The sequence below is a fragment of the Solanum lycopersicum genome, chromosome 4, assembly GCF_036512215.1.
Source record: "Solanum lycopersicum chromosome 4, SLM_r2.1".
In the NCBI taxonomy this organism is placed as follows: Eukaryota; Viridiplantae; Streptophyta; class Magnoliopsida; order Solanales; family Solanaceae; genus Solanum; species Solanum lycopersicum.
In genome coordinates, this window is record NC_090803.1 from 5,829,740 (window position 1) to 5,843,814 (window position 14,075).

Below are 14,075 nucleotides of genomic sequence, written 5' to 3' on the forward strand. Positions count from 1 at the left end.
TTTCACAAGTACCCCTTTAAAGTCACATTTCGTGAAACTTCAAATAGCCGTATATTTTTCCTTGAGCGTCTTTTGGGGGCGACTCTTTTTTTAAACTTGCTTATTTTTTTGAGATATACGCGGTAGACCCAATCCCTTTGACCGATTTGACTTTCATTTTTCCGTATAACTTTGCCCTATATATGGTCAAAAATCGATAAACGTAAAACTATAAGTCTTATGGCAGTGCGTGGTATTTTTTCGCATAGATATCCAAAAAATAATCAGGTTTGAAAAAAATGGCTCTATCGGACATCGGATGCTCGTTTTTAGTCCGTTTGAAGTTAATTTTTTACAAATACCCCTATAAAGTCATATTTCGTGAGACTTCAAATGACGTAGATTTTTTCTCCAACATCTTTTGGGGCGATTCTTTTCATAAACTTGCTTATTTTTTTGAGATATATGCGGTAGACTCAATCCCTTTGACCGATTTGACTTTCGTTTTTTCTTATAATTCTCTATATATGGTCAAAAGCCGATAAACATAAAATTATAAGTCTTATTGAAGTACGTGATATTTTTTACCTCACATATCAAAAAAATAATCAGGTTGGAAAACAAATTGGCTCGTTCGGACATCGGATGCGAGTTTTATGTCCTTTTGAAGTTCAAATTTTCACAAATACCCCTTTAATGTCACATTTCGTGAAACTTCAAATGGCTGTAGATTTTTCTCGAGCATCTTTTGGGGGCGATTCTTTTTTTAAACTTGCTTATTTTTTTTATATATACGGGGTAGACCCAATATCTTTGACCGGTTTGATTTTCATTTTTTCCAAATAATTTTGCCCAATATATGGTTAAAAATCGATAAATGTAAAATCATATGTCCTATGGCAGTGAAAGGTGTCTTTTCGCATAGATATCGAAAAAATAATAAGGTTGGAAAAAAATTTGGTTTGATCGAAGATCAGATGCGCTTTTTATTTCCGTTTGAAGTTCAAATTTTCACAAGTACCCCTTTAATGTCACATTTTGTGAATTTTCAAATGGCCGTAGATTTTTTCTCGAGCATCTTTTGGGGGCGATTCTTTTTTTTAACTAGCTTATTTTTTTGACATCTACGCGGTAGATCAAATCCCTTTGACCTATTTGACTTTTATTTTTTTTCATATAATTTTGCCCTATATGTGATCAAAAACCGATAAACGTTAAACTATAAGTCCTATGATAGTGATTGGTGTTTTTCACGTAGATATCAAAAAAATAATCATATTGGAAAAAGAATCGGCTCGATTGGACATCGGATGCGCGTGTTATGTCCGTTTGAAGTTTAAATTTTCACAAGTAACCCTTTAAAGTCACATTTCGTGAAACTTCAAATAGCCGTAATTTTTTCTCGCGCATATTTTGGATGCGATTCTATTTTTAATCTTGCTTATTTTTTCGAGATCTACGCGGTAGACTAAATCCCTTTGAACGATTGTACTTTCGTTTTTCCTTATAATTTTTCCTCATATATGGTCAAAAATCAATAAACGTAAAACTATAAGTCCTATGGCAGTGCGTGGTATTTTTTCGCGTAAATATCAAAAAACTATCAGGTTGGAAGAAAAAATTGGCTCGATCGGACATTATATGAGCGTTTTATATTTGTTTGAAGTTCAATTTTTTCACAAGTAACCCATTAAAGTTACATATCGTGAAACTTCAAATGGCTGTAGATATTTCCTCGAGCATCTTTTGGGGGCGATTCTATTTTTAAACTTGCTTATTTTTTTAGGTCTAAGCGGTAGACCCAATCCCTTTGAGCGATTTGAATTTTATTTTTTTTCTTATTATTTTGCCCTATATATGGTCAAAATCCGATAAACATACAACTTTTAGTCCTATGGCAGTGCGTGATGTTTTTCCGCATAGATATCTAACAAATAATCAGGTTGAAAAAAATTTGGATCAATCGGACATCGGATGCGCTTTTTATGTCCGTTTGAAGTTCAAATTTTCACCCTTTAAATTCACATTTCGTGAAACTTCAAATTGTCAAAGATTTTTCCTCGAGCATCTTTTGTGGGAGACTTCTTTTTTTAAACTTGCTTATTTTTTTTGAGATATATGCGGTAGACTTAATACCTTTGACCGATTTGACTTTCATTTTTTCCTTGTTATTTTGTCCTATATATGATCAAAAATCGATAAACGTAAAACTATAAGTCCTATGGCTGTGCGTTGTGTTTTTCGCGTATATATATAAAAAATAATCACGTAGGAAAAAAATTGACTCGATTGGACATCGGATGCACGTTTTATGTCCGTTTCAATTTCAATTTTTCACATGTAAACCCTTTAAAGTCACATTTTTTGAAACATCAAATGGCCATAAATTATTTTCTCGAGCATCTTTTGGGGGAGATTCTTTTTTTTTAAACTTTATTGTTTTTTTAGATATACGCGGCAGACCCAATTCCCTTGACCGATTTGATTTTTGTTTTTTCCTTATAATATAGCCCTATATATGGTCAAAAATTGATAAACTCAAAACTATAGGTCCTATGGAAGTGCGTGGTATTTTTTCGCGTAGATATCAAAAAAATAATCAGGTTGGAAAAAAAATTGGCTCGATCGGACATAGGATGTGCGTTTTATTTCCATTTGAAGTTCAAATTTGCACAAGTACCCCTTTAAAGTCACATTTTGTGAAACTTCAAATGGTCGTAGATTTTTCCTCGAGCATCTTTTGGGCGATTCTTTTTTTTAAACTTGCTTAGTTTTTGATATATACACGATAGGCCCAATACTTTTGACCGATTCGACTTTTGTTTTTTTCTATAATTTTGCTCTATATATGGTCAAAATCTGATAAACGTAAAACTATAAGTCCTATTGTAGTGTGTGTTGTTTTCTCGCATAGATATCGAAAAAATAATCAGGTTGGAGAAAAATTGGCTCGATCGGACATAGGATGTGCTTTTTATTTCCGTTTGATGTTCAAATTTTCACAAGTACCATTTAAAGTCACATTTCGTGAAAATTCAAATGGTCTTAGATTTTTTCTCGAGCATCTTTTGAGGCGATTCTTTTTCTAAACTTGCTTAGTTTATTTATATATACGCGATACCTTTGACCGATTTGAATTTTGTTTTTTCCTTATAATTTGCCTCATATATGGTAAAAAAATTGATAAACATAAAACTATAAGTCCTATTGCAATGTGTTGTGTTTTCTCGCGTAAATATCAAAAAAATAATCAGGTTCGAAAAAATTAGCTCGGCCGTACATAAGACTGGTCAACGGACCGAAACCGGTTCACCGAATCGGAATGAACCGGTACCGGACCGGAACCCGTTGACCGCTATGTTGACCGGTACCGGAATGAACTGGACCGGAAATACCAGGATGATTCATTGGTTGCGTCCTATACCGAGATTGAACCGGAATGAATCGGAACTGACCGGGATGGAACGGGACGGGATAAACGGAACGATATTTTTTGAAATTACGAAAATATTTTTTTTTTTTTGTAAGTATAAATTAATAGTTTTTAAATTTATACTATAATTTTTTAATTGAGTTTATTTTAAAGATATTTTATGAATTTTTGTTGTTGTTGTTAAGTTTGCAAGTAAAGTCTAATAAAGTTTTCAAAATTTAAATCTTTTAAAGTTTATACTTTATAAGTTATTACTTATATTCATTAATATTTATTTTATAAGTTATATTTATAAAATAATAAGAGTCAAAAAATATATAATATAATTTATAAAAAATATAATATAAATTATATAAAATATAAAAAAATTAATATATATTAAATAAATCGGACCGGAACCGAACCGGACCAGAACGAAACCGGAATGAACCGGTACCGGTACACCGGTACGAAATCACGGTTCCGTCCCGTTCCGTGTACCGGTTCAGACTATCCTGTCCCGTCCCGTAGGCAACCGAAACGGGACGAACCGGAACGATACCGGTACGTCCCGTTCCGTTGACCAGTCTTAGTCGTACATAGGATGCGTTTTTTATTTCCGTTTGAAGTTCAAATTTTCACAAGTACCCCTTTAAAGTCACATTTCGTGAAACTTCATATGGCCGTAGATTTTTCCTCAAGCATTTTTTCGGAGGCGATTCTTTTCTTAAATTTACTTATTATTTTGAGATATATGCGGTAGACCCAATCTCATTGACCGATTTGACATTCATTTTTTCCTTTAAATTTTGTCCTATATAAGGTAAAAAAAACCGATAAACCTAAAACTATAATTCCTATTGCAGTGTGTGGTGTTTTCTCGCATAGATTACGAAAAAATAATCAAGTTGGAAAAAAATTGGCTCGATCGGACGTAGGATGCACTTTTTATTTCCGTTTGAAGTTCAAATTTTCACAAGTACCTCTTTAAAGTCACATTTCGTGAAACTTCAAATGGCCATATATTATTCCTCGAGCATTTTTCGGAGGCGATTCTTTTTTTAAACTTACTTATTATTTTGAGATATACGCGGTAGACCCAATCCTTTTGACAGATTTGACATTTGTGTTTTTCTTATAATTTTGCCCTATTTATGGTCAAAAACGATAAATGTAAAACTATAAGTCTTATGGCAGTGTGTGGTGTTTTTCGCGTAGATATCAAAAATAATCAGTTTGGAAAAAAATCGGTTCGATCGGACATCGGATGCGCATTTTATGTCTGTTTAAAGTTCAAATTTTCACAAGTACCACTTTAAAGTCAAATTTCGTGAAACTTCAAATGGTCGTAGATTTTTCCTCGAGCATCTTTTGGGGCGATTCTTTTTTAAACTTGCTTATTTTTTGAGATCTACGCGGTAGACCCAATATCTTTGACCGATTTGACTTACGTATTTACTTTATAATTTTGTCATATATATGGTCAAAAACTGATAAACGTAAAACTATAAGTCATGTGGCGGTGCGTGGTATTTTTTCGCGTAGATATCGATAAAATAACCAGCTTTGAAAAAAAATCAGCTCGATCGAACATCGGATACGCGTGTTATGTACGTTTGAAGTTCAAATTTTCACAAGTACCCCTTTAAAGTCACATTTCTTAAAACTTCAAATGGCCGTAGCATTTTCCTCGAGCATCTTTTGGGGGCGATTATTTTTTTAAACTTGCTTATTTTTTCGACATCTACGCGGTAGACCCAATATCTTTGACCGATTTGACTTTTGTTTTTAATTATAATTTTGCCCTATATATGGTCAAAAACTGATAAACATAAAACTATAAGTCTTATGGCAGTGCGTGGTGTTTTTTTGGCATAAATATCGAAAAAATAATCAAGTTGGAAAAAAATTGGCTCGATCGGACATCAGATGCACATTTTAAGTCCGTTTGAAGTCAAATTTTCACAAATACCCCTTTAAAGTCATAATTCGTGAAACTTCAAATGGCCGTAGATTTTTACTAGAGCATCTTTTGGGGTCGATTCTTTTTTTAAACATGCTTCTTATATTTTCAAGATCTATGCGGTAGACCCAATACTTTTGACCTATTTGACTTTTGTTTTTTCCTTATAATTTTGCCCTATATATGGTCAAAAACCGGTAAACGTAGAACTATAAATCCTATGGAAGTGCGAGCTATTTTTTCGCGTAGATATCAAAAATATAATCAGGTTGGAAAAAAATTGGCTTGATCGTATATCGGATGCGTGTATTATGTCCGTTTGAAGTTTAAATTTTCAGAAGTACCCTTCAAAATCACATTTCGTGAAACTTCAAATGGCCGTAGATTTTCCCCCGAATATCTTTTGGGGGATATAATTTTTTTGAACTTTCTTATTTATTTGAGATATACGCGTTAGACCCATTCCCTTTGACCGATTAGACTTTCATTTTTTCCTTATAATTTTTCCCAATATATGATCAAAATCGATAAACTTAAAACTATAAGTCATATGGAAGATTGTAGTGGTTTTCGCGTAGATATTGAAAAATAATCAGGTTAAAAAAAATCGACTCGATCGAACATCGGATGCGCGTTTTATGTCCGTTTGAAGTTCAAATTTTCACAAGTACCCCTTAAAGTCACATTTTGTAAAACTTCAAATGGCTGTAGATTTTTCCTCGAGCATCTTTTGGGGGCGATTTTATTTTTAAACTTGATTATTTTTTTGAGATATACGTGGTAGACCCAATCTCTTTGACCGATTTGACTTTTATTTTTTCCTTATAATTTTGTTTATATATGGTCAAAAATTGATAAACGTAAAACTATAAGTCCTATGGCACTGCGTGGTATTTTTTAGCATAGATATCAAAAAAATAATCAGGTTGGAAAAAAATTAGCTCGATCGGACATCGGATGCGCGCTTTAAGCTCGTTTGAACTTCAAATTTTCACAAGTACCTCTTTAAAGTCACATTTCGTGAAACTTCAAATGGCCGTAGATTTTTCTTTGAGCATCTTTTGGAGGCGATTCTTTTTTTAAACTTGCTTATTTTTTCAACATCTACGCGGTAGACGAAATCCTTTTGACGTATTGGAATTTCGTTTTTTCCTTATTATTTTGCCTAAAACAAAAACCGATAAACGTAAAACTATAAGGCATATGGCAGTGCGTGGTTTTTTCGCGTAGATATCGAAAAATAATCAGGTTTGAAAAAAATTTGGCTCGATTGAATATCGTATGCGCGTTTTATGTCCGTTTGAAGTTCAAATTTTCACAAGTACTCCTTTAAAGTCACATTTCGTGAAAACTTCAAATTGCCGTAAATTTTTCCCCGTGCATCTTTTGAGGGCGATTCTTTTTTTAAACTTGCTTATTTATTTGATGATATATACGCAGTAGACCCAATCCTTTTGACCGATTTCACTTTTGTTTTTTCCTTATAATTTTGCCCTATATATGGTCAAAAACTGATAAACGTAAAACTATAAGTCCTATGGCAGAGCGTGATATTTTTTCGCGTAGATATCGAAAAAAATAATAAGGTTTGAAAAAAATTAGCTCGATCAGACATCGGAAGCGCGTTTTATGTATGTTTGAAGTTCAAGTTTTCACAAGCACCCCTTTTTAAAGTCATATTTCGTGAAACTTTAAATGACCGTAGATTTTTCCTCAAGCATCGTTTGGGATCGATTCTTTTTTTAAACATGCTTATTTTGCCGTATTTTGCCCGATATACGGTGCCTCGAGGCCGCCCCCACCCCCCAGCCTCGAGGCACCATCGTGCCCCGAGGCCCCCCCCCCAACCGCCCCCAACAGCCTCGACGCAACGTCATGCCCCGAGGCCCCCCCAGCCGCCACCCTCCCCCCCCCGCAGCAGCCTCGAGGCACCGTCGTGCCCCGAGGCCGCCGCCCCCCAGCAGCCTCGAGGCACCGTCGTGCCCCAAGGGCCCCCCCCCAGCAGCCTCGAGGCACCGTCGTGCCCCAAGGGCCCCCCACAGCAGCCTCAAGGCACCGTCGTGCCCCGAGGCCCCCTCCTAGCAGCCTCGAGGCACCGTCGTGCCCCGAGGCCGCCTCCCCAGCAGCCTCGAGACACCGCCGTGCCCCGAGGCCGCCGCCCCCAGCAGCCTCGAGGCACCGCCGTGCCCCGAGGCCGCCGCCCCCAGCAGCCTCGAGGCACCGTCGTGCCCCGAGGCCGCCGCCCCCCAGCAGCCTCGGGGCACCCTCGGGGAACCGTCGTTCCCCGAGGCCGCCCCCCCATCAGCCTCGGGGCACCGTCGTGCCCCGAGCCCGCCGCCCCCCAGCAACTGCCCCGAGGCCGCCGCCCCCCAGCAGCCTCGAGGCACCGTCGTGCCCCCAGGCCGCCGCCCCCCCAGCAGCCTCGAGGCACCGTCGTGCCCCGAGGCCGCCGCCCCCCCCAGCAGCCTCGAGGCACCGTCGTGCCCCGAGGCCGCCGCCCCCCCCAGCAGCCTCGAGGCACCGTCGTGCCCCGAGGCCGCCCCCCCCAGCAGCCTCGAGGCACCGTCGTGCCCCGAGGCCGCCGCCCCCCAGCAGCCTCGGGGCACCGTCGTGCCCCGAGGCCGCCGCCCCCCAGCAGCCTCGAGGCACCGTCGTGCCCCGAGGCCGCCCCCCCAGCAGCCTCGAGGCACCGTCATGCCCCGAGGCCGCCGCCCCCCCAGCAGCCTCGAGGCACCGTCGTGCCCCGAGGCCGCCGCCCCCCCAGCAGCCTCGAGGCACCGTCGTGCCCCGAGGCCGCCCCCCCCCCCAGCAGCCTCGAGGCACCGTCGTGCCCCGAGGCCGCCCCCCCCCTCCAGCAGCCTCGAGGCACCGTCGTGCCCCGAGGCCGCCCTCCCTCCAGCAGCCTTGAGGCACCGTCGTGCCCCGAGGCCGCCCCCCAGCAGCCTCGAGGCACCGTCGTGCCCCGAGGCCGCCGCCCCCCCCAGCAGCCTCGAGGCACCGTCGTGCCCCGAGGCACCGTCGTGCCCCGAGGCCGCCCCCCCCCCCCCCCCCAAGCAGCCTCGAGGCACCGTCGTTCCCCGAGGTCGCCCCCCCCCCCAAGCAGCCTCGAGGCACCGTCGTGCCCCGAGGCGGCCCCCCCCCCCCAAGCAGCCTCGAGGCACCGTCGTTCCCCGAGGCGGCCCCCCCAGCAGCCTCGAGGCACCGTCGTTCCCCGAGGCTGCCCCCCCAGCAGCCTCGAGGCACCGTCGTGCCCCGAGCCCGCCCCCCCCCAGCAGCCTAGAGGCACCGTCGTGCCCCGAGGCCGCCGCCCCCCCCAGCAGCCTCGAGGCACCGTCGTGCCCCGAGGCCGCCGCCCCCCCAGCAGCCTCGGGGCACCGTCGTGCCCCGAGGCCGCCGCCCCCCAGCAGCCTCGGGGCACCGTCGTGCCCCGAGGCCGCCGACCCCCAGCAGCCTCGAGGCACCGTCGTGCCCCGAGGCCGCCGACCCCCAGCAGCCTCGAGGCACCGTCGTGCCCCCAGGCCGCCGCCCCCCAGCAGCCTCGAGGCACCGTCGTGCCCCGAGGCCGCCGCCCCCCCCAGCAGCCTCGAGGCACCGTCGTGCCCCGAGGCCGCCGCCCCCCCAGCAGCCTCGAGGCACCGTCGTGCCCCGAGGCCGCCGCCCCCCCAGCAGCCTCGAGGCACCGTCGTGCCCCGAGGCCGCCCCCCCCCAGCAGCCTCGAGGCACCGTCGTGCCCCGAGGCCGCCCCTCCAGCAGCCTCGGGGCACCGTCGTGCCCCGAGGCCGCCCCCCCCCAGCAGCCTCGGGGCACCGTCGTGCCCCGAGGCCGCCCCCCCAGCAGCCTCGGGGCACCGTCGTGCCCCGAGGCCGCCCCCCCCCAGCAGCCTCGGGGCACCGTCGTGCCCCGAGGCCGCCCCCCCAGCAGCCTCGGGGCACCGTCGTGCCCCGAGGCCGCCCCCCCCAGCAGCCTCGGGGCACCGTCGTGCCCCGAGGCCGCCGCCCCCCAGCAGCCTCGAGGCACCGTCGTGCCCCGAGGCCGCCGCCCCCCCAGCAGCCTCGAGGCACCGTCGTGCCCCGAGGCCGCCCCCCCCAGCAGCCTCGAGGCACCGTCGTGCCCCGAGGCCGCCCCTCCAGCAGCCTCGGGGCACCGTCGTGCCCCGAGGCCGCCCCCCCCCAGCAGCCTCGGGGCACCGTCGTGCCCCGAGGCCGCCCCCCCAGCAGCCTCGGGGCACCGTCGTGCCCCGAGGCCGCCGCCCCCCAAGCAGCCTCGAGGCACCGTCGTGCCCCGAGGCGGCCCCCCCCCCCCAAGCAGCCTCGAGGCACCGTCGTTCCCCGAGGCGGCCCCCCCAGCAGCCTCGAGGCACCGTCGTTCCCCGAGGCTGCCCCCCCAGCAGCCTCGAGGCACCGTCGTGCCCCGAGCCCGCCCCCCCCAGCAGCCTAGAGGCACCGTCGTGCCCCGAGGCCGCCGCCCCCCCAGCAGCCTCGAGGCACCGTCGTGCCCCGAGGCCGCCGCCCCCCAGCAGCCTCGAGGCACCGTCGTGCCCCGAGGCCGCCGCCCCCCAGCAGCCTCGGGGCACCGTCGTGCCCCGAGGCCGCCGACCCCCAGCAGCCTCGAGGCACCGTCGTGCCCCGAGGCCGCCGACCCCCAGCAGCCTCGAGGCACCGTCGTGCCCCCAGGCCGCCGCCCCCCAGCAGCCTCGAGGCACCGTCGTGCCCCGAGGCCGCCGCCCCCCCAGCAGCCTCGAGGCACCGTCGTGCCCCGAGGCCGCCGCCCCCCCAGCAGCCTCGAGGCACCGTCGTGCCCCGAGGCCGCCGCCCCCCCAGCAGCCTCGAGGCACCGTCGTGCCCCGAGGCCGCCCCCCCCAGCAGCCTCGAGGCACCGTCGTGCCCCGAGGCCGCCCCTCCAGCAGCCTCGGGGCACCGTCGTGCCCCGAGGCCGCCCCCCCCCAGCAGCCTCGGGGCACCGTCGTGCCCCGAGGCCGCCCCCCCAGCAGCCTCGGGGCACCGTCGTGCCCCGAGGCCGCCCCCCCCAGCAGCCTCGGGGCACCGTCGTGCCCCGAGGCCGCCGCCCCCCAGCAGCCTCGAGGCACCGTCGTGCCCCGAGGCCGCCGCCCCCCAGCAGCCTCGAGGCACCGTCGTGCCCCGAGGCCGCCGCCCCCCAGCAGCCTCGAGGCACCGTCGTGCCCCGAGGCCGCCCCCCCAGCAGCCTCGAGGCACCGTCGTGCCCCGAGGCCGCCGCCCCCCCAGCAGCCTCGAGGCACCGTCGTGCCCCGAGGCCGCCGCCCCCCCAGCAGCCTCGAGGCACCGTCGTGCCCCGAGGCCGCCCCCCCCAACAGCCTCGAGGCACCGTCGTGCCCCGAGGCCGCCCCCCCCTCCAGCAGCCTCGAGGCACCGTCGTGCCCCGAGGCCGCCCTCCCTCCAGCAGCCTCGAGGCACCGTCGTGCCCCGAGGCCGCCCCCCAGCAGCCTCGAGGCACCGTCGTGCCCCGAGGCCGCCGCCCCCCCAGCAGCCTCGAGGCACCGTCGTGCCTCGAGGCACCGTCGTGCCCCGAGGCACCGTCGTGCCCCGAGGCCGCCCCCCCCCCCCCCCCCCAAGCAGCCTCGAGGCACCGTCGTGCCCCGAGGCCGCCCCCCCCCCCAAGCAGCCTCGAGGCACCGTCGTGCCCCGAGGCGCCCCCCCCCCCCCAAGCAGCCTCGAGGCACCGTCGTGCCCCGAGGCGGCCCCCCCCCCCCAAGCAGCCTCGAGGCACCGTCGTGCCCCGAGGCCGCCCCCCCAAGCAGCCTCGAGGCACCGTCGTTCCCCGAGGCTGCCCCCCCAGCAGCCTCGAGGCACCGTCGTGCCCCGAGCCCCGCCCCCCTCCCAAGCAGCCTCGAGGCACCGTCGTGCCCTGAGGCCGCCCCCCCCCCCCAGCAGCCTCGAGTCACTGTCGTGCCCCGAGGCCTCCCCCCCAGCAGCCTCGAGTCACTGTCGTGCCCCGAGGCCCCCCCCCCCCCCCAGCAGCCTCGAGTCACCGTCGTGCCGCGAGGCCGCCGCCCCCCCCCCCCCCCAGCAGCCTCGAGGCACTGTCTTTGCCTCGGTGCCGCCCCCTGCCCCCCAACCCCTGAGGCACATACATTTCCTCGGCCCCACCCCCGACCCTGAGGCACGCATGGTGCCTCTAGACCCCTACCCCGACCCTGTCCTCGCCCCACCCCGACCCCACATCCCGCCCACTCCCATTCCCCCTACCCCCACTCCCGCCGCCCGTGCCCCACCAAGCCTACTTCTCGCCACCTGCCTCAAGTTCTTGCCGGCCCTGCGCGAGGCCGAAAATGTTAATGATCACGACAGATTCGTAACAAAAAGAAGACAAGAACAAAAACTGAGTTGGGCAGTCAAACCTTTCACAATGAACCAAGGTCTTGTTTTGTCCCATTAATCTTGAAGATCCTTTGCATTTGGATTTGAGTAGCTTCACAAATTAATTAAGAAAAAGAAGATTAGAAAAGGAACAGAAATCAAGGAACGAGCATAAGACTTCCCTAAGGAATTTCTCACATTTAAAATGATCTGGAAAATTGGAAGGATTGTAATCTATGTTGAGCAATCAAACTCAAAAAAATCATCAAAAATCTTTGCTGATTGTGTTGGGTAAGGGATCAATGAATAAAAACAGAGCTAACCACCCCTCTGCCTCTTTCAGATTCAAGCTTTGCAGATAAAAAAAATCTGATGCTATTAATGCGGACATCAGGAATGGGAAAAGTAGTACTCTCACATAGCAATCTAAAGTATAAATGATAAAAAGGTTTTGGGTGGATTGCAGGCCAATCAGCAATTGCATCAATGAGTTGTTGAAATTTTTTTGGGGAGGAAATTTTGAAGTAAAGCAAAATTCCAAATAGTAATAACAAGAGAGAGTTCACAATTTATTCAATCAAATTGATCAATCAACAAAGCCCCCACAACCCTAAGTCAGAGATTATATGCACAAATTTTCAGACTGGGGAACAAGGAACAATAGTTAAAACATTACGATACAAGAGATTTTCCATTCAGCGATCTCGGTGGTAAACACCCATGCTGTGGCAGTGAGAAACTGCAATCTTGAAGTAAAACAAAATTCTCTATTTCAAGCTAAATGATTGACTCAACATGCAAGGCCAGATTTCTTTTTTTAATTCTTGTTTGCATACACTAAAGAGCAAAAGAGACCTAAACAAACCCCAAAATATCAACTTTACCTGAAAATCTAGCCAAACCATACTTGTCTAAATATGTTGTACAGATGCATGTCTAGATTGATTTAGGTTAGTTAGGAATTTCTGTTTTTACTGGAAATTACTCCCAAAAGAAGTTCTGCTTGTAGCGACATAATTTGAGCTGCTTGAGGCTGCTGGATTTTGTAACTACTGTATTCGGAATGAAATCGTACTTACTGATGGTAGAATATCTACTTTCACTGCTCTTCTTTTGTTCGGACATCTTGTATTTGGTTGTTCATATTCCGAAACAAGTTTTTGGAAGACCTTTTAGTTGTGTGTCTGCTTATATATTACTCATTCAATCAATACATTCTAGCCAAACCATGCTAGAAATTAAGGTTTGACTGTGGCACTTCATCTCTTATGTTACAACAATAACATACGTAACTTCACAATTGGGATCTGGGAAACACAAACCTTATTCTACTGCACATGGATTGTTTTGGAGGTCTTCAAAGCAGGGTTTCAAGAAACCATTATGACATAAAAATCAGATAATGTAACAAACAGATTGAAAAATTAAATTGCATTTTTTATGTGAGAATATCTACTAACTCTCTATTATGATTCTTGGCTTCATATCTTCTTATCTAAGCTTACATTAATCACTTGTCCGAAATTCTTTTTAAATCACTGTCAACCGAAACCTATACTTGCAGCTACTGTTCAAGTTTTTGATTCCCTACAAAAATTTCACTCCCTAAATAAGAGATCAAGATAGAAAATTATCTTCACAACAAACTTTTCTATCAGCCATATCGGTGGTAAACACCCTCTAGCAATTGCAAGTTATATGATCCATAAACTGATACAGCTAATTCCCAATTCTTACCAGTTGATTTCATGTAAATTATGCAAAGAACCCATCAATGAACTAAATCCCCAAACCCTAAGTCAGAGGAAAAAGTACCTGTGTCCTCCGGACGAAATTCAAGAAGCATACCAATGTATCTCCTCATTTTCCTCGATCACAACCACTTGTTTCGCAGCAATTTCACTCCTCACCACCTTCATCTTCGCCATTACTGTCTGCTGCATACACACACAAACAGTTGATTATTTTTTATCCAAAAAGAAGTAAAATTGAATGGGGAATTGGGAAATTCATTGAGAGGGGAATTGGGAAAATCACCATTCTGATGGCGTTGTGGTGCAGAAGAGAGAAATTCAGCCTCTGTCTCTGTTTGTGAAGAAAAGAGAAGAGAAGAGCGTTTTGTATGAAAAGAGCTCTTTGGGTAACGGTCAATTATTATAATAATTTCAAAAATGAGTGATATAACATTATCTTTTAAACTTTCATTATAATATGTTTTTATTTCCCTCTACACGTTAATTTTTATTTTATTTTTTTAAAAATCTTTTCAGTTTTAATTATGGCATCTAATTTCTGTGATTGATTATTTTGAGATATTATCCTTTTAGAGCAAATTTAATAATACGTTTTGTGTAAATTAATTAAGTTGAGTGAATTTGCTATTTTT

The 14,075-nt window shown here is 48.2% G+C and overlaps 1 long non-coding RNA gene across 2 annotated transcripts; it reads right to left on the reverse strand.

Annotated features, from left to right (window-relative positions):
* Positions 1-11,565: 11,565 nt before the first annotated feature.
* Positions 11,566-13,850, reverse strand: LOC104646684 (uncharacterized). 2 transcript variants are annotated; one of them, XR_011220553.1, is made up of 4 exons: positions 13,727-13,850; positions 13,505-13,623; positions 11,731-11,801; positions 11,566-11,645 (listed from the first exon to the last, which is right to left on the reverse strand). It is a non-coding gene; the product is annotated as an uncharacterized lncRNA (long non-coding RNA). The 2 variants fall into 2 exon arrangements; XR_011220552.1 differs by having other exon boundaries at positions 11,567-11,645; positions 13,505-13,626; positions 13,727-13,828.
* Between the last annotated feature and the right edge of the window lie 225 nt (positions 13,851-14,075).